Source organism: Haematobia irritans, chromosome 3, assembly GCF_050003625.1.
Source record: "Haematobia irritans isolate KBUSLIRL chromosome 3, ASM5000362v1, whole genome shotgun sequence".
NCBI lineage: Eukaryota > Metazoa > Arthropoda > Insecta > Diptera > Muscidae > Haematobia > Haematobia irritans.
In genome coordinates, this window is record NC_134399.1 from 84,352,902 (window position 1) to 84,371,053 (window position 18,152).

Consider the following 18,152-nt stretch of genomic DNA (forward strand, 5'->3'; position numbering starts at 1 on the left):
GTCATCCACAATTAAATTATTTGGGTTGCGGCCGATGGCAAGGCATCTTAAAACTTCTTAACATTATCTTCTAAATTGTAAGTTAGTCCATGCGGGATATATAGTAGACAAAAGAAAGGTCCATTAAATACGTATATATTTAGTTATTGACCGTTATATATAGGGAAGAAATAATTATGAACCTATATGAACTTTTGTGTGGTAATTATAGAGCCAGAGTTGAAATATCGGGGTAGCTTTATATGAGGGCTATATACAATTATGAACATGAGTCTACCTACAAATCTTGGGGTCCTTTTATATGGGGACTATACGTAAAAGTGAACCGATATGGCCCATTTGCAATACAGTCCGACCTACATCAATAACAACTACGTGTGCCAAGTTTGAAGTCGATAGCTTGTTCCGTTCGGAAGTTAGCGTGATTTCAACAGACGGACGGTGTGTTACAAACGGAATGACAAAGTTAATATACCCACCATCCTATCGTGGAGGATATAAAAAGAGGAACTCGCTCAATTTGTGTGGGCAAAAAATCCAAATGTGAAAATCGGGAAATATATTTATGTAAGATCTACATGTAAGTCCAAGTAAGATCGGCTAGTACATCAAAATTTGAAATTTGAGTAACATTGGTTAATAAATAAGAGTATTATGGCCAAATTTTGAAAAAATCGAGCGATGCATATATATGGGAGCTATATCTAAATCTGAACCGATTTGGATGATATTTGTAGGTTTAGTTAATATTACAGGAGATTATATTTTCATAAATTTGAGTACTATCGGTTAATAAATCAAGTCAAAATTTAATAAATGATGGTCAAAATAAGGTTATTAGAGGACATTTTTCAAAATAGGGCGCTACATGTATATGGGAGATATATCTAAATCTGAACCGATTTAGATGATATTTTGCAGGTTGGTACTACAGGAAGTTACTTTGTGCTAAATTTCAGTAAGATCGGTTAATAAATAAGCCTATGACCAAATTTTGGAAAATCGGGCGATGCATATATATATATATATATATATATATATATATATATATATATATATATATATATATATATATATATATATATATATATATATATATATATATATATATATATATATATATATATATATATATATATATATATATATATATATATATATATATATATATATATATATATATATATATATATATATATATATATATATATATATATATATATATATATGGGAGCTGTATCTAAATCTGAACCAATTTCCATGATTTTTGCCACATATAGTTAGTACTATAGAATATTAGATTAAACCAACTTTGAGTAAGATCGATTGAAAAATAAGGGTTTTATGGCCAAATTTGAGAAAATCGGCCTATACGTATATATGGGAACTATAGCTAAATCTGAAGCGATTTCAATGATTTTTTGCACATATAGTAGTAAGTACTATAGGAGATTAGTTTTGGCCAACTTTGAATAAGGTCGGTTCATAAATAAGGGATTTATGGCCAAATTTGGCAAAATCGGGTAATACATATATATGAGAGCTATACCTAATTCTGAACCGATTTCGATGAAATTTTGCTGGCTTGAAGGGTGATGAAATAGATGACTTCGTGCCAAATTTGATAAAGTTCGGTTAGTAAAAAAGCGCAATGTAACCCCATTTGTCAAAATCGGGCGATACATATATTTAGATATCTAAATTTGATCCGATTTCTTCCAAATGCAATAGTTCAAAAAACACTCTGTACAAAATTTTATCAAAATCGGTTAAGAATTGCGACCGGAATCCTGTGAACAAGAAATATATGGACAGACGGACACCAAGCGCTAGATCGACTCAGGAGGTGATTCTGAGTCGATCGATATAAATTAATATTAATAAAATTAATATTTCTACGTGGTTTAGGGCATAATAAAAATAAAGGCAAAATCTTTCGATCCGAGTGTTTTTTTTACAGTATAAAAACTATCTTAAACTCCGTCTCTCACCTATTTGAATTTACATACCCTGATCGACACTGAATCATCGTTTGGGCCGATCTAGCTTTTTCTATTAACTGATACGTTTTTTACAACATAGAAGTTGAAATTATTAATCGATCTCATTAAATGTGGAAGACAACTGGCAAACAATTGCGACATGTCCACTTAAAAACAAAAAAAAACGATCATTTGCTTGAAAGTGCTTCGTACGCGACTTTTGTTGGACTTTGGGCGATTGTGTGGGATCCTAAGCGAACAAATTTTTTCGACGGTCAAATGTTCATGCAATATAGAATATGGGGAGCCACCGTGGTGCAATGGTTAGCATGCCCGCCTTGCATACACAAGGTCGTGGGTTCGATTCCTGCTACGACCGAACACCAAAAAGTTTTTCAGCGGTGGATTATCCCACCTCAGTAATGCTGGTAACATTTCTGAGGGTTTCAAAGCTTCTCTAAGTGGTTTCACTGCAATGTGGAACGCCGTTCGGACTCGGCCATAAAAAGGAGGTCCCTTGTCATTGAGCTTAACATGGAATCGGGCAGCACTCAGTGATTAGAGAGAAGTTCACCAATGTAGTATCACAATGGATTGAATAGTCTAAGTGAGCCTGATACATCGGGCTGCCACATAACCTAACCTAACCTAATATAGAATATATGTTGGTCCCAAAAATGTCTACAATAAGTTACATGACGTTGTTGCAATATCAGTTGGCGTACGAGCAAAAAAGAGCTTCCAAAAAAGTAGTTTGGATCCCCAATCTGTGATCCGGAAGTAGTGCTCTCGCTAAGGCGACAGAATGCCTTAGCACACTCAACCACAAACGCCATTGAACATAACGCGTTGAAAAGTTAATTCAAATGTTTGTGATATGATCGTAATACGACACCAAGGAATAATATTCTAATTGCTTCTCGGGATGTTCTTTATTAGTATGAACGAAAAAAATAAGAAACGCTGGTTCAAATCTCACCAGCGGCAATATTTTTATCAAATATTTTTTTTTATGTTATGCATCGTTTTTATTTTCAGCATATGTTTTCGTATAAATATATATTTTATATTAAAAATCAACAAAAAATTAAAAATTCTCGTAATTTGCTAAACTTTCTCAATAGATCTTCCATGGCGAAAAAGTCAAACGGCACAGGTTGAAATCACAGCGGGATGAAATTTTTTGTTATTATTATTATTTTTGTACTTTTTTATTAATTTTCTATTTTTTTTTTTTTTTTGTAAAATTTAACTGTTTAAAATTTGCACTTAAAATATCCTGATTGAGTACTTTCTAATACATGTCCACAAGGACTGCATCGGAAGTAGAAACAAGTATATACAGCACTAAGTTCGGCCGGGCCGAACCTTAAATACCCACCACCATGAACCAAATATTAGGGTTTCCTTTGAAATTTTAGGAGGGCTTGAGGACTTGAGGACACTTCCCGAAGATAAATTTAAAGATTTCATCTATGAGGACTATATCAGATTCTGGATTTATAAGAACCATTTTTGTTTTAGTTTTAGAGGAATCATTAACATCTCTTGTAAGTGTGCAAGAAAATTATAAAATAACGTCTTGATTTGAAATCTTAAATCTGTAGAAGTAAAATCTGGACATTTTACATTGAGTTTCAAGCAATTCAAGTGAAATCGGTCTATATGGAGGCATTACCAAATGGACCGAGCCTAAAATACCAGAATATTTACAATTTCAGGCAAATCAGAAAAAAATTACGGTTTCTAGAAACCCAAGGAGTTAAATCGGGAGATCGTTCTTATGGGGGCTATACTAAAACATGGACCGATACTCACCGTTTCCGGCACACCTCTTTATGACCCGAAAATACCTCTAGATTTCCAATTTCAGGCAAATAGGATAAAAACTTCGGATTCTAGAAGCCCAAGAAGTAAAATCGGTTTATATGGGGGCTATACCAAAATATGGACCGATACTCACCATTTTCGGCACACCTCTTTATGGTCCGAAAATACCCCTAGATTTCCAATTTCAGACAAATTGGATAAAAACTACGGTTTCTATAAGCCCAAGACCCAAATCGGGAGGTCGTTTTATATGGGGACCATACCAAAACATGGACCGATACTCACAATTTTTGGCACACGTATTTGTGGTCCTACAATACCTCTAGATTTCCAATTTCAGGTAAATTGAATAAAAACTGCGGTTTCTATAAGCCCAAGAAGTAAAATCGGGAGATCGGTCTATATGGGGCTATACCAAAATATGGACCGATACTTACAATTTTTGGCACACGTACCTCTAGATTTCCAATTTCAGGTAAATTGAATAAAAACTGCGGTTTCTATAAGCCCAAGAAGTAAAGTCGGGAGATCGGTCTATATGGGGGCTATACCAAAACATTGACCGATACTCACTATTTTTAGCACACCTCTTTATGGTCATAAAATACCTCTAGATTTTCAATTTCAGGCAAATTGGATAAAAACTACGATTTCTATAAGCCCAAGACCCCTAATCGGGAGGTCGGTTTATATGGGGACTATATCAAAACCTGGACCGATATAGCCCATCTTCGAACTTGACCTGCCTGCAGACAAAAGACGAGGTTGTGCAGAATTTCAGCACGATTGCTTCATTATTGAAGACTGTAGCGTGATTACAACAGACAGACAGACAGACGGACATCGTTATATCGTCTTAGAATTTCTCCCTGATCAAGAATATATATACTTTATATAGTCGGAAATCGATATTTCGATGTGTTACAAACGGAATGACAAACTTATTATACCCCCGTCACCATTCTATGGTGGTGGGTATAAAAAACCATTGGGGGATCCCAAGATGCGCTTTAGAAGAAATGTTTGTGGACTTTTCCAAAAGGACTGCATCGGAAGTTGAAAAAAAAAAAATCGATGGGGGATTCTGGGATGGGCTTTAGAAGAAATGTTTGTGGAACAACTTCCAATTTTTTTGGTGGGGAATTCTGGAAAAACAACTGATTTTGGACAATATCAACGAAATCTTTTTGGAGTGAACCACGACCGTGGTTGAATTCACCAAACCATTGACAAACACTGATCCTTAATGGAGCTTCATCGCCAAAATTTTAATTCGATGCACTATTATTGAGTTAATCCATGTCGAAAATTAATCACGATTTGGTTTTTGGGCGAGATGAATTTTTTTAAGTTGCTGTTAACGACACAAATAGCGCTCGTACACCCAGAGAAGGAATATGATCACCTCAAACATGTTTTAAGAGCAAAATGTTATTTTTGGGTGGTGACCATGTAACATGGTTTTCGCAACCATGTTATTTTCTCGGAAATCATGTATCTGATTTCGGCAAGCAGGTTATATTTGAGGAGAAAATAACATTTTAGTGACAAACATGTTACATGGTCACCATACAAAAATAACATTTTGCTCTTAAAACATGTTTGAGGTGATCATATTCCTTCTCTGCGTGTATATCAAAACATTCAGAATACTTATAACCTCCAATATGTCTAGCTATAAGATAGATTTCTTCGTTGGCAGATTGCAAGACTAGGGTTGCCCAATCCCGAAGTATTATCCCTATTTTCACAAATTTTACCATAAAACCCTAATTTACATATAAACCGACCTGGTTTAAATTTGACAAAAGGTAATATTCTTTGATATCCCATTAGTAGACGGAAGTCTTAAATTATATCCGATAGAGACTCAAAAATATGTCTATCCATTTCAATCGCATTCCACTGTGATTCTATGGGGATCACTGTTAAGGACTAGGTCTGACAGTCTTGTGCTATTATTTGTTTAATGCGGTAACATAATCGTAAAAACAATTACGCCTACACTAGCCAGTAATAATACATATTTTTGTAGTGTTTCTTGCCATTTTTGTCAGTTGTTTTTTACTGGCTATAATACCGAAGCAAACATTCAAGTCATCTAACTTGAATACTTGCTTGCTTCAATATTATGCACTAGCCATTTAGTATCATCATCATCTCACAGGAGAAATTTTCGGAGTATGTAAACCCTTTTTGGTGGGGGAGACTCTATGTGGCAAAAGTAACCATGGATGGGATGGTTTTCAGTTTCAGTGTTTTTTTAGTCAATCTGGGATGGGGTTAAACAGATTCTCTGTCGGAAGCTGTAATGGGAGTCGTTGTCGGTAGACAGCGGAACATAATATTCATTAACCTTTTGCCTTTGCATGTCTGTCCTGCTGGAAGCAGAATGCTTTTGCAAACGAATGCCATCTTAGCGATTATGTTTGCAATTTTAAACCAAATCACTTGTGTTGTTTATCAAAATTGAATGAATTTCAAATGGGTGGAATTTTAAGTCATAGGGAATTATCCGTTTATGTTCGAGACATATTGAAATGGGGTAGATTATTTTACTTACGCGTATTTAGCTTAAACAAGGGGTAGCATTTATTTTTATTTTTAAAATTTAATCGCGAACTAAATGTGAAATTAATTTAGTATAGTTAACTGTATATACTTCCATAAATACGTGTTGAATTGCATATATACGTTTTAAATTGTTATAGAATCATATAGCAGGTCCAGTAAAACATGGAGCAGTGTTTTTTTACGACAAAATTTACGACAAAAATTCTACATGGTCGCTGTGAAAAAGTTACATGGTGCTCTTGAAAAATGTTTGAGGTGATCATAATCCTTCTCTGGGCGTAGCATTTAAACGGTCAGAAATTGTTTGTTGTACAACATTTAGCATTGCTGGCATATACTTTTCACTCTTAGTGTCCTCTCTTTTTTGATGGTATTCCACGTTCTTCATTTCTCACATCTAAATCATTATTTCTAAACCGTTGAAACCATCTTTTGCACTTTGTTTCTGATAGAGCATGATCACCATATGCCTCGACAAGCATTCGATGCGACTCTGTAGCACTTTTCTTCAAATGAAAATAAACAAGTATATACGGCCGTAAGTTCGGCCAGGCCGAAGCTTATGTACCCTCCATCATGGATTGCGTAGAAACTTCTTCTAAACACTGCCACCCACAATCGAATTACTTAAGTTGCCGGAACGCTTGCCGATGGCAAGGTATCTTAATACCTCCTAACACCATCTTCTAAATTGTATGTAAGTCCATACGTGGTATATATTAAATCAAAAAAGATCGATCCAATACGTATATAATTCAGTTTGACAAAGTAGACATAAAATTTTGACAAAATTTTCTACAGAAATAAAATTTTAACAAAATTTTCTTTAGAAATAAAATTTTCACAAAATTTTCTATAGAAATAAAAATTTTGACAAAATTTTCTATAGAAAGAAAATTTTGACAAAAATGTCTGCAGAAATAAAATTTTAACAAAATTTTCTATAGAAATAAACTTTTGACAAAATTTTCTATAGAAATAAAATCTTGGTAGATTATTTTTGGCTCGAATGGCAACCATGATTATGAACCGAATAAAATTTGAACAAAATTTTCTATAGAAATAAAATTTTGACAATGATGAAAATTTTATTATGAACCGAATAAAATTTTAACAAAATTTTCTCTAGAAATAAAATTTTGACAAAATTTTCTATAAAAATAAAATTTTGGTAGATTATTTTTGGCTCTAGTGGCAACCATGATTATGAGCCGATATCGACCAATTTTTGTGTGATTGGACCAATTTTGGTATGGTTGCTAGCGACCATATACTAACACCACGTTCCTAATTTGAACCGGATCGGATGAATTTTGCTCCTCCAAGAGGCTCCAGAGGTCAAATCTGGAGAACGTTTTATATGGGATCTATATATAATTATGGAACGATGTGGACCAATTTTTGCATGGTTGTTAGAGACCATATACCAACATCATGTACCAAATTTCAGCCGGATCGGATGAAATTTGCTTCTCTTTGAGGCTCCGCAAGCCAAATCTGGGGATCGGTTTATATGGGGGCTATATATAATTATGGACCGATGTCGACCAATTTTTGCAAAAATTGGTCCATATCGGTTTATAATTATATATAGCCCCCATAAAACCGATCCCCAGATTTGGCTTGTGGAGCCTCTAAGAGAAGTATATTTAATCTGATCCGGCTGAAATTTGGTACATGGTGTTATTATATGGTCTCTAACAATCATGCACCAAATTTCAGCCGGATCGGATTAAATATACTTCTCTTAGAGGCTCCACAAGCCAAATCTGGGGATCGGTTTATATGGGGGCTATATATAATTATAAACCGATATGGACCAATTTTTGCATGGTTGTTAGAGACGATATACCAACACCATGTACCAAATTTCAGCCCGATCGGATGAAATATGCTTCTGTTAGAGGATCCACAAGCTAAATCTGAGGGTCCCTTTATATGGGGGCTATACGTAAAAGTGGACCGATATGGCCCATTTTCAATACCATCCGACCTACATCGATAACAACTACTTGTGCCAAGTTTCAAGTCGATAGCTTGTTTCGTTCGGAAGTTAGCGTGATTTCAACAGACGGACGGACGGACATGCTTAGATCGACTCAGAATTTCACCACGACCCAGAATATATATACTTTATGGGGTCTTAGAGCAATATTTCGATGTGTTACAAACGGAATGACAAAGTTAATATACCCCCATCCTATGATGGAGGGTATAAAAATTAATGCTTTCCGCAAATCATCAGGGTTGGCCTGTCGCAAAATGTGACTTTTGCGACATACATTTACGACTGCATGATACGAATTCGCAAAAGTCGTAAACCTTACGTAAAAAAACCTAATTTTGTATAAAAGATCAAACTTATTGTACCCTAAATCACATAGTGGTCAGGGTACAATAAGTTTGATCTGCCAAAAAATTTGCCTAAAGGGTGATACGGTCAAAATTTGGTCAAGGGAAAACGCGTGTAAATCGGTGAAATCGCTTATTAAAAAAATCAAATTAAATTTCTTTTTCAAGTTCAATTAGTATAAAATTCAGGAAAAATATTCAGTTAGGCTTTCGCTTTTCCAAATCCGAATTGCCGGGCCTCACGCTTGACACCTGCCATCAGATTTTGTACAGCCACCTTGTCCATCTTCTTCGCCGCAGAAAGCCAGTTTGCTTTGAACTGCTGCTCGTCCTTAGCAGTTTTTTGGTCTTCTTTAGGTTCCGCTTGACAATAGCCCAGTATTTCTCAATTGGGCGGAGCTCTGGCGTGTTGGGAGGGTTCTTGTCCTTGGGAACCACCTGCACGTTGTTGGCGGCGTACCACTCCATGGCCTTTTTACCGTAATGGCAAGATGCCAAATCCGGCCAAAACAGTACGGAACAACCGTGTTTCTTCAGAAAAGGCAGCAGAGGTTTATTCAAACACTCTTTCACGTAAATTTCTTGGTTGACAGTCTCGGAAGCTATGAAAATGCTGCTTTTCAAGCCACAGGTACAGATGGCTTGCCAAACCAGATATTTCTTTGCGAACTCTGACAGTTTTATGGGCTTGAAAATATCTGCTACTTTTCCCCTTCCTCTTGCCGTATAAAACTCCTGTCCCGGAAGCTGCTTGTAGTCGGCTTTGACGTAGGTTTCGTCGTCCATTACCACGCAGTCAAACTTCGTCAGCATCGTCGTGTACAGCCTCCGGGATCGCGCTTTGGCCGTCGTATTTTGTTTATCATCGCGATTTGGAGTCACTACCTTCTTGTAAGTCAATAGTCCGGCTCGTTTTTTGGCTCGATGCACGGTTGTAGACGATACACCCAGCTTATTTGCGGCATCTCGGAGAGAGAGGTTACGGTTTCGCTTGAAACTACCGGCAACTTTCTTTGTTGTCTCAGCGGCTTCCGGTTTTCGATTTCCCCCGATCCAGACTTCCTGGCTGTCGACAAACGTTCCCCAAACACTTTAATTACATTTGTAACGGTTGATTTGACAACTTTTAGCGATTTTGTCAGCTTTTCGTGCGAGTAGCTCTGATTTTCGCTATGCGCGAGCTAAGTTTTGATACGCTGCTCTTCCTGCTTGGAAGGCATTTTGACAACTGAAGAGTGAATTCCAAAATCAAAATAGGAGCAACATTCTACACACACCTTCAAAATGAGGGGTGTTCAGGTTTTTTAAATGCAAAATTGAAAGAAATACGTCAAGTTTATATTGACCAAATTTTGACCGTATCACCCTTTAGACCGATATGGACCAACTTTGGCATGGTTATTAGCGGCCTTATGGTAACACCACGTTGCAAATTTCAACCGGATCGGATGAATTTTGCTCTTCCAAGAGGCTCCGTAGGTCAAATCTGGGGATCGGCTTATATGGGGGCTATATATAATTATGGACCGACATGGACCAATCTTGGCATGGTTGTTAGAGACAATATACTAACACGACGTACCAAATTTCAATCGGATCGGATGGCTTTTGCTCCTCTAAGAGGCTCCGAAGGTCAAATCTGTTGATCGGTTTATATGGGGGCTATATATAATTATGGGCCGATGTGGACCAATTTTTGCATGGTTGTTAGTGACTATATACTAACACCACGTCCCAAATTTCATCCGGATCGGATGAAATTTGGTTCTCTAAGAGGCTCCGAAGGTCAAATCTGTTGATCGGTTTATATGGGGGCTATATATAATTATGGGCCGATGTGGACCAATTTTTGCGTGGCCATTAAAGGACAAATCTGGAGATCGATTTATATGGGGGCTATATGTAATTATGGACCGATATGGACCAATTCTTGCCTGGTTATTAGAGACCATATACTAACACCACGTACCAAATTTCAACCGGATCGGATGAATTTTGCTCCTCTAAGAGGCTCCGGAGGTCAAATCTGGGGATCGGCTTATATGGGGGCTATATATAATTATGGACCGACATGGACCAATTTTGGCATGGATGTTAGAGACAATATACTAACACCACGTACCAAATTTCAATCGGATCGGATGACTTTTGCTCCTCTAAGAGGCTCCGGAGGTCAAATCTGTTGATCGGTTTATGTGGGGGCTATATATAATTATAGGCCGATGTGGACCAATTTTTGCATGGTTGTTAGTGACTATATACTAACACCACGTCCCAAATTTCATCCGGATCGGATGAAATTTGGTTCTCTTAGAGGCTCCGAAAGCCAAATCGGGGGATCGGTGTATATGGGGGCTATATATAATTATTGACTGATGTGGACCAATTTTTGCGTGGTTGTTAGAGAACATATACCAACACTATGTACCAAATTTCAACCGGATCGGATGAAATTTGCTTCTCTTAGAGGATCCGCAAGCCAAATCGGGGGATCGGTGTATATGGGGGCTATATATAATTATTGACCGATGTGGACCAAATTTTGCATGGTTGTTAGAGACCATATGCTAACACCATGTACCAAATTTCAGCCAAGTCTGATGAAATTTGCTTCTATTTGAGGCTCCGCAAGCCAAATCTGAGGGTCCGTTTATATGGGGGCTATACGTAAAAGTGGACCGATATGGCCCATTTGCAATACCATCCGACCTACATCAATAACAACTACTTGTGCCAAGTTTCAAGTCGATAGCTTGTTTCGTGCGGAAGTTAGCGTGATTTCAACAGACGGACGGACGGACATGCTTAAATAGACTCAGAATTTCACCACGACCCAGAATATATATCTACTTTATGGGGTCTTAGCAGGGATGGAAAATACAATTTTTAAGAAAGTACAAAAAAGGTATTTTTTGAGCGGAAAGGTACTTTTTACTAAATTTCAACAAAAATTTTACTGGAAGATTATAGTCAAGAGACTGAATTTTAAAGAAAATAAAATTTCGCAAAAATTTTCTATAGAAATAAAATTTTGCAAAATTTTTTCTATAGAAATAAAATTTTGCAAAAATTTCCTATAGAAATAAAATTTTTACAAAATTTTCAATTGAAATAAAATTTTGACAAAATTTTCTATAAAAATAAAATTTTGCAAAAATTCTATATAGAAATAAAATTTTGACAACATTTTCTACCGAAATAAAAAATCGATAATATAGAATCGCATTCTTTTTTCGACTAAAACATTCTTGATGTTCAATAAAATCCTGTTTTTGACTATGTCTTTTACAAAATCGAGATTTTCTTCCCACATGAACATGTCTGTTTTGCCATATTTTTAAAAGACTATTAGCAAATAAGGTTGATAAAGACTTTCTCAAAATATTAAATTATTTTGTCAAAGCCATTGTACCATAAATCTGATATCGACTCAAAAATGTCTACACAAAAGGTACTAAATCCTTCGCGGGGGTACTACGGTACTGACCGGGGTGAAAAAGTATTGGAAAAAGTACTATATCACTGCATTTCCATCCCTGGGTCTTAGAGCACTATTTCGATGTGTTACTAACGGAATGACAAAGTAATATACCTCCATCTTATGGTGGAGGGTATAAAAACACTATTTTCTTGAATTTCAAAAATATTTTGGGCTGGAATAGCATTTAATTTTATATTACGAAGTTATTGATCGGTAAGAGGATTTAGAACTAAATGCAATAATTTCAAGTTGAAGAGTTGATTAACAAAATTTGATTTTTTCTTTTATATGAAAAGTTGTGAACAGTATTAACTTTGGAATGCGGTCTTAAGGAGCTCGTGACAATAATGATCCAATGGAATATTTGTTGGGATACTGAAATATTTTTGAAATAAGAAAGTATGGAAAAATCCTTGAAACCAAAATTTCAAATATGTTGAGTTTATCTAAAAAATATAATATCAGAAAAGTTAAACAACGTAATTCCACGTTTAACTTAATTATGTTAAACCAATTAAAACATGATGCTGTTAATATTTTTTGCAGAATGCCTGCCTCATTAGAAAAGAATTTGACGAATGTATGTTTTTGTTGAATATAAACCGAAATTTAGTGAAAAGTACTTTTTCGCTCAAAAAAACAAAAACTTTTTTGTACTTTCTTAAAAATTATATTTTCCATTCCTGGTACATAATTCCACTTATATATTACCACCGTTCAACGTTCCTTGATATAGGCCTATATCCATAATAATTTAACTTTCTCGTTGATTACTTTTTCCATGCTCAAAAACGTCTGTTTCTCGAAAATTCAATTTTTTTAAGTCCTCCCTCAGTGTCACCTCAGAGCAAACTCATTTTTTTTTTTAAACAAAATAAATAAATACCTTCCCAAAAATACAAAAAGCCTCGGGTGCACGCAACTCCCAAAAGACAAAAAAAATTCGGCGACACGTTAATTACCCATCCCCACAACAGATACAGATTAAAAAGACAATGGTCTTTAAAATGGAATGAGAAAGAACACAAAGCAGTCCAAATCTGAGATATTCTCGTAAATCCCGCTTTAGCACGTAAATTTGTTATTCTTAACCGCAACACAGATCAAGACTTTATGGCGCATGACAAACGATCATAATTCAGCCTGAGGTCAAAATGTGCAGACGCATACATTTTCCCCTCATATGCAATGTAGTTAATGATGAGGGATGCTACAAGTTTTTGTCCATAATATTTGTGCTTTTGATATGATTACAGATTTCTTTGTTGACGAACATTCTCCATTGACAATGTAATCTTTAAGGTTTTGAATCTCTTGTCCGCATTCTGGATTTCGTGCTTTAGTATATAGGGCGCACAGCATTCTTTAGCCTGCAGCATGGGTGGTACGATAATTGGATCTAATAGATGTTTCATTTATACCAACTATCATTACTCAATTTATGAGTGATTTGAATTAAGATTCGTCGTTTCAGTTATATTTGAGCTTTGTATTTTTTAAAATGCCGACACAAGGGGTTTAATTCTAAAAATAGGGTCTAGGCTACTTTGGGAAGATTTTATTGACTTTTAGCATAATGCTCAGCATTTAAACACTAAGATAATATGAACAACCGTAGGCTAACACTATGGTTTTACATCTCATCTATAAGAATGAGTTAGATTATAATTGAGTTTAGAAACGAATGAAGCTTCTGGGTCATTCAAGTGTTCACATGAATGAGGTGGGCCATGTTTATAAATTTTAAAATTCGCTACTTTTCCCTTTGTACGCACAAAGCTATAGTTGATCACAATCATATAACTACAATTTTTCATTGCGATTTTTTTTTGGGTGACAGCGAATTAACCTTCTATTTGCTCTAAGATGCTTAGTTTATGAGATATGAGCAAAATAAGTTTTTCATTTAAAAATTTGGTTCTAATTGGGGATTTGGTTCTAATTTTCGATTGTTTATGAGTGATCACGAATCAACCTTCTTTTCGTTCTACAATGATTACTTTAGGAGATGTGAGTAAAATAATTCTTGCATAAAAAATCACTTGTTTTACTAGTTGGATGAAATTTTCGAAATAAAAAAACCAAAATATTTCCAATTTAAACAAGTATATACGGCCGTAAGTTCGGCCAGGCCGAATCTTATGTACCCTCCACCATGAACTGCGTAGAAACTTCTACGAGAAACTGTCATCCACAATCGAATTACTTGGGTTGTGGTATCTTAAAACTTCTTAACATCGTTTTCTAAATTGTGAGTTAGTCCATACGTGGTATACATCAGACCAAAAAGTTATGTATTGGTAAGACTACAAATAATTACGAATCGATATGGATTTTTTGCACGATACGTAGAGAGCCAGAATTGAAATATGGGGGTCGCTTATATGGGGGCTATATACAATTATGAACTTGATATGGACCAATTTTTGTGTGATTGGGGATCGATTTATCTGAGGGCTATATATAACTATAAACCGATATGGACCTAGTTAGGCATGGTTGTTAACGGCCATATACTAGCACAATGTACCAAATTTCAACTGACTCGGATGAAATTTGCTCCTCCAAGAGGCTTCAAAACCAAATCTCAGAATCGGTTTATATGGGGGCTATATATCATTATGGACTGATATGGACCACTTTTGGCATGGTTGTTAAATATCATATACTACCACCACGTACCAAATTTGTACCAGATGGGATGAATTTTGCCTCTCCAAAAGGCATGTGGGGACTATACGTACAAGTGGACCGATATGGCCCATTCGGAAGTTAGCGTGATTTCAACAGACGGACGGACGGACGAACGGACATGCTCAGATCGACTCAGAATTTCACCACGACCCAGAATATATATACTTTATGGGGGTCTTAGAGCAATATTTCGATATGTTACAAACGGAGTGACAAAGCTAATATACCCCCATCATTAGCGTAGCTAGACAATTTTCCTAGGGGGGGCTATAGCCCCCCTAGCTAAAATTTATAGACTGAAAATTGAATAAAAAATTAGACATCAAAATAACTCGACAAACAAGTTTTTTACTTAATTTTTTTTCATATTTTAATGTGTAATTTTTTGTTTTCTTTTTTTCAAATAGTTTAAAAAAAGAGTAAGAATAAATAAATTGGTACAAATTATTCAAATTTTGCCACAAAACTCCTAAATCCATTATAGAAAACTCGATAATTTTTCAAACAAGCTTCAGAATGCATTAAAAATCATAAAAACAATATAAAAATTATTTATTTGGGAAAAAATTTTTTAATTCACATTCAAAACACTGAATTCGGATCTCACCTTAAGAAGTGATGCAAATTCATTGCAACGGCTGTTGAAACGGTGGACATTTGTCCTATGACAAGCTCATATTACATTTATTGCTTCTCCGCCAATTTTGCACCACTTCTAGACCCAAAAAGAACATTTTCACTACTTTTTTGGCAACGCTTTTTCGCAGCATTATTAAGATATTCATTTATGAAAGAATAGTTTTAATATCAATTACTATTTTTTTAATTAAATTGACTAAACTAAATCAATCATAAGTTCAACCACAGCTTTATTTCATAAATATCTGATTTCAAAAATTGCCATCGGCAACTGCTACCACAACCCAAGTAATTCGATTATTCATGAAAGTCTTTAGCGGAAATTTGTGCGATTGTATATACTTGTTTAATTTTTATAAAAATTAAAAAAAACTATTGACATTTACTGAAAAATGGAAAATCATAAATAGAGTTTCAAATTCTGGGGGGGGGGGCTAAAATTTTTCTGGGGGGTCTAAGCCCCCTCCCCAGAGGCCTTCCTACGCTTATGACCCCCATCCTATTTTGGAGGGTATAAAAATTGAATTTAAGTTGAAATCATAAGTCGGGCGGGCCGATCCTAAACCAGTCGTACCAAATTATTAAACATACGAATTTGTGGAGTATCAGCGAAATATCATTGGGAGATAAACCACATTTCCATATTTAAGAAAATTAAGTGGTACATGTTTATGGGAGCTTTATCTCAAGTTGAGTAGAAATATATTTTATTAGGAGATATACTTGATTTTACACCTACAGAGTTGGTATAGCACTAATATTGAGTCTATTATAACCTATCGACTTGAAACTTGGCACAAGTATTTGGTATTGATGTAGGTCAGATGGTACACCGGACCGGTTTAGATATAGCGCCCATATAAACCGACCCCCAGATTTCGCTTGCATATCCTCTTGGAGGATCAAACTTCATCCGATCCGGTTGAAATTTGGTACATGATGTCAATATATGGCAAAATTGGTCCATATCAGTGCATAAATATATATAGTTCCAATCAGGGCTGTGGAGTCGAGCCAATTTTGCTCGACTCCGACTCCGACTCCAGCATTTTTCATCAGCTCGACTCCGACTCCGGAATCGACTCCGGGTAATATAACTAAATCTCATTTTAATACCACTAATTTGTAGTTCTATTGTGGAGGTACCGTAAGTGGATCGATATAAAGTATCGTATTTATTTATGTGTGCAAAAAAAGGTCTTAATTTCACATTAGATGCCAATTGAACTCTATATTTCAAATTTAGGGCAATGTTTAATAAATAAAATAATGATATAAATACCCATCATAATATGAGAAGATACCAATAGTGTATTTGTGGACCAAAATTATTGATACTATCTCAAATCCTTTAAATTTGTTGCGAGCTATATAAAGGTTTATATTCCCATATGCATGAATTTTAATATGAATCGATTTAGACAAAATTGTATATACTTCTACAAAACCTATGTACTTAAAATTTAAATCTAACGTTATGGGACGAAACACAATTTTAATTGTATCTACATTTTGATACAATCTCAAATCAGACTTCTACAAAATCTCGGGCAATATTTGGGAAATATTTATAATTGTTTAGACAATTTCGCAAAAATGCATTTATGATTCATTCCTTGAACAATTTGATTTTTCTAATAAAAATAACTATATCTATACAATTTTGGCAAAATTTTCTATAGAAATAAAATTTTGACCAAATTTTCTAATAAAAAAATCTATTACTATAAAATTTTGGCAAAATTTTCTATAGATATAAAAGTTTGACTTAAATTTTTATAGAAATAAAATTTAGAAAAAAATGTTATGTAACAAACAAAATTTTGCAAAATTTTCTATACACTGAAAAAACAGTGAACCCACCAGGAAGAAAAATTTTGGTTAATTTTAGAAAATTTTGAATACTTTTAGAAAATTTTAACTAAACAGTATTACAAACGCTGACACGTCGCCGATATCACAAAAATAAGTAAATATTTTTCGACAAATGCAAGAAAATTTATTAGGCATAATTAATTTTTTTCACTTGTCAAAGAAAATTGTATAGTTTTAAGGAAAAACTTGGAGTTAAAAAATGCAAGAATGTCTTTAGTGATATACGAAGTTCATGATGAACGCATTTTTGGTAAAATTTACAAATTTAAAGAAATAATTAACTATTTTGTGGGAAGCGCGAATTTAGTATATCTTTTTGCTTAATTTGAGAATAATTTTTTCCCGTTTGTTAGTTCATTTAACTAACGTACGCAAAAAATTATTAGAGTAAATGAAACTTTCTCCAAACATAATTATTCCATGAACTAAAATAAAGTTAAATTGGCTTTAGTGAAATAGAGAGTTCACTTTTTTTTGAGTGTAGAAAAAAATATTTCTATAGTAATACAATTTTGACAAAACTTTTTATAGAAATAATATTTTGACAAAATTTTCTGTAAAAAAAGCTTTGAAAAAATTTTCTGTCAATATTCCGCATTGTATGTGGCCTTAAAATAAAATTAAAAAAAAAATAATTTCGATTGTTCGAAATATTTCAAATAACTTGATATGGGTATTAAAATGGATCGATCCAGCCCATCTAACAAGTCTAACATTCTAGGAAA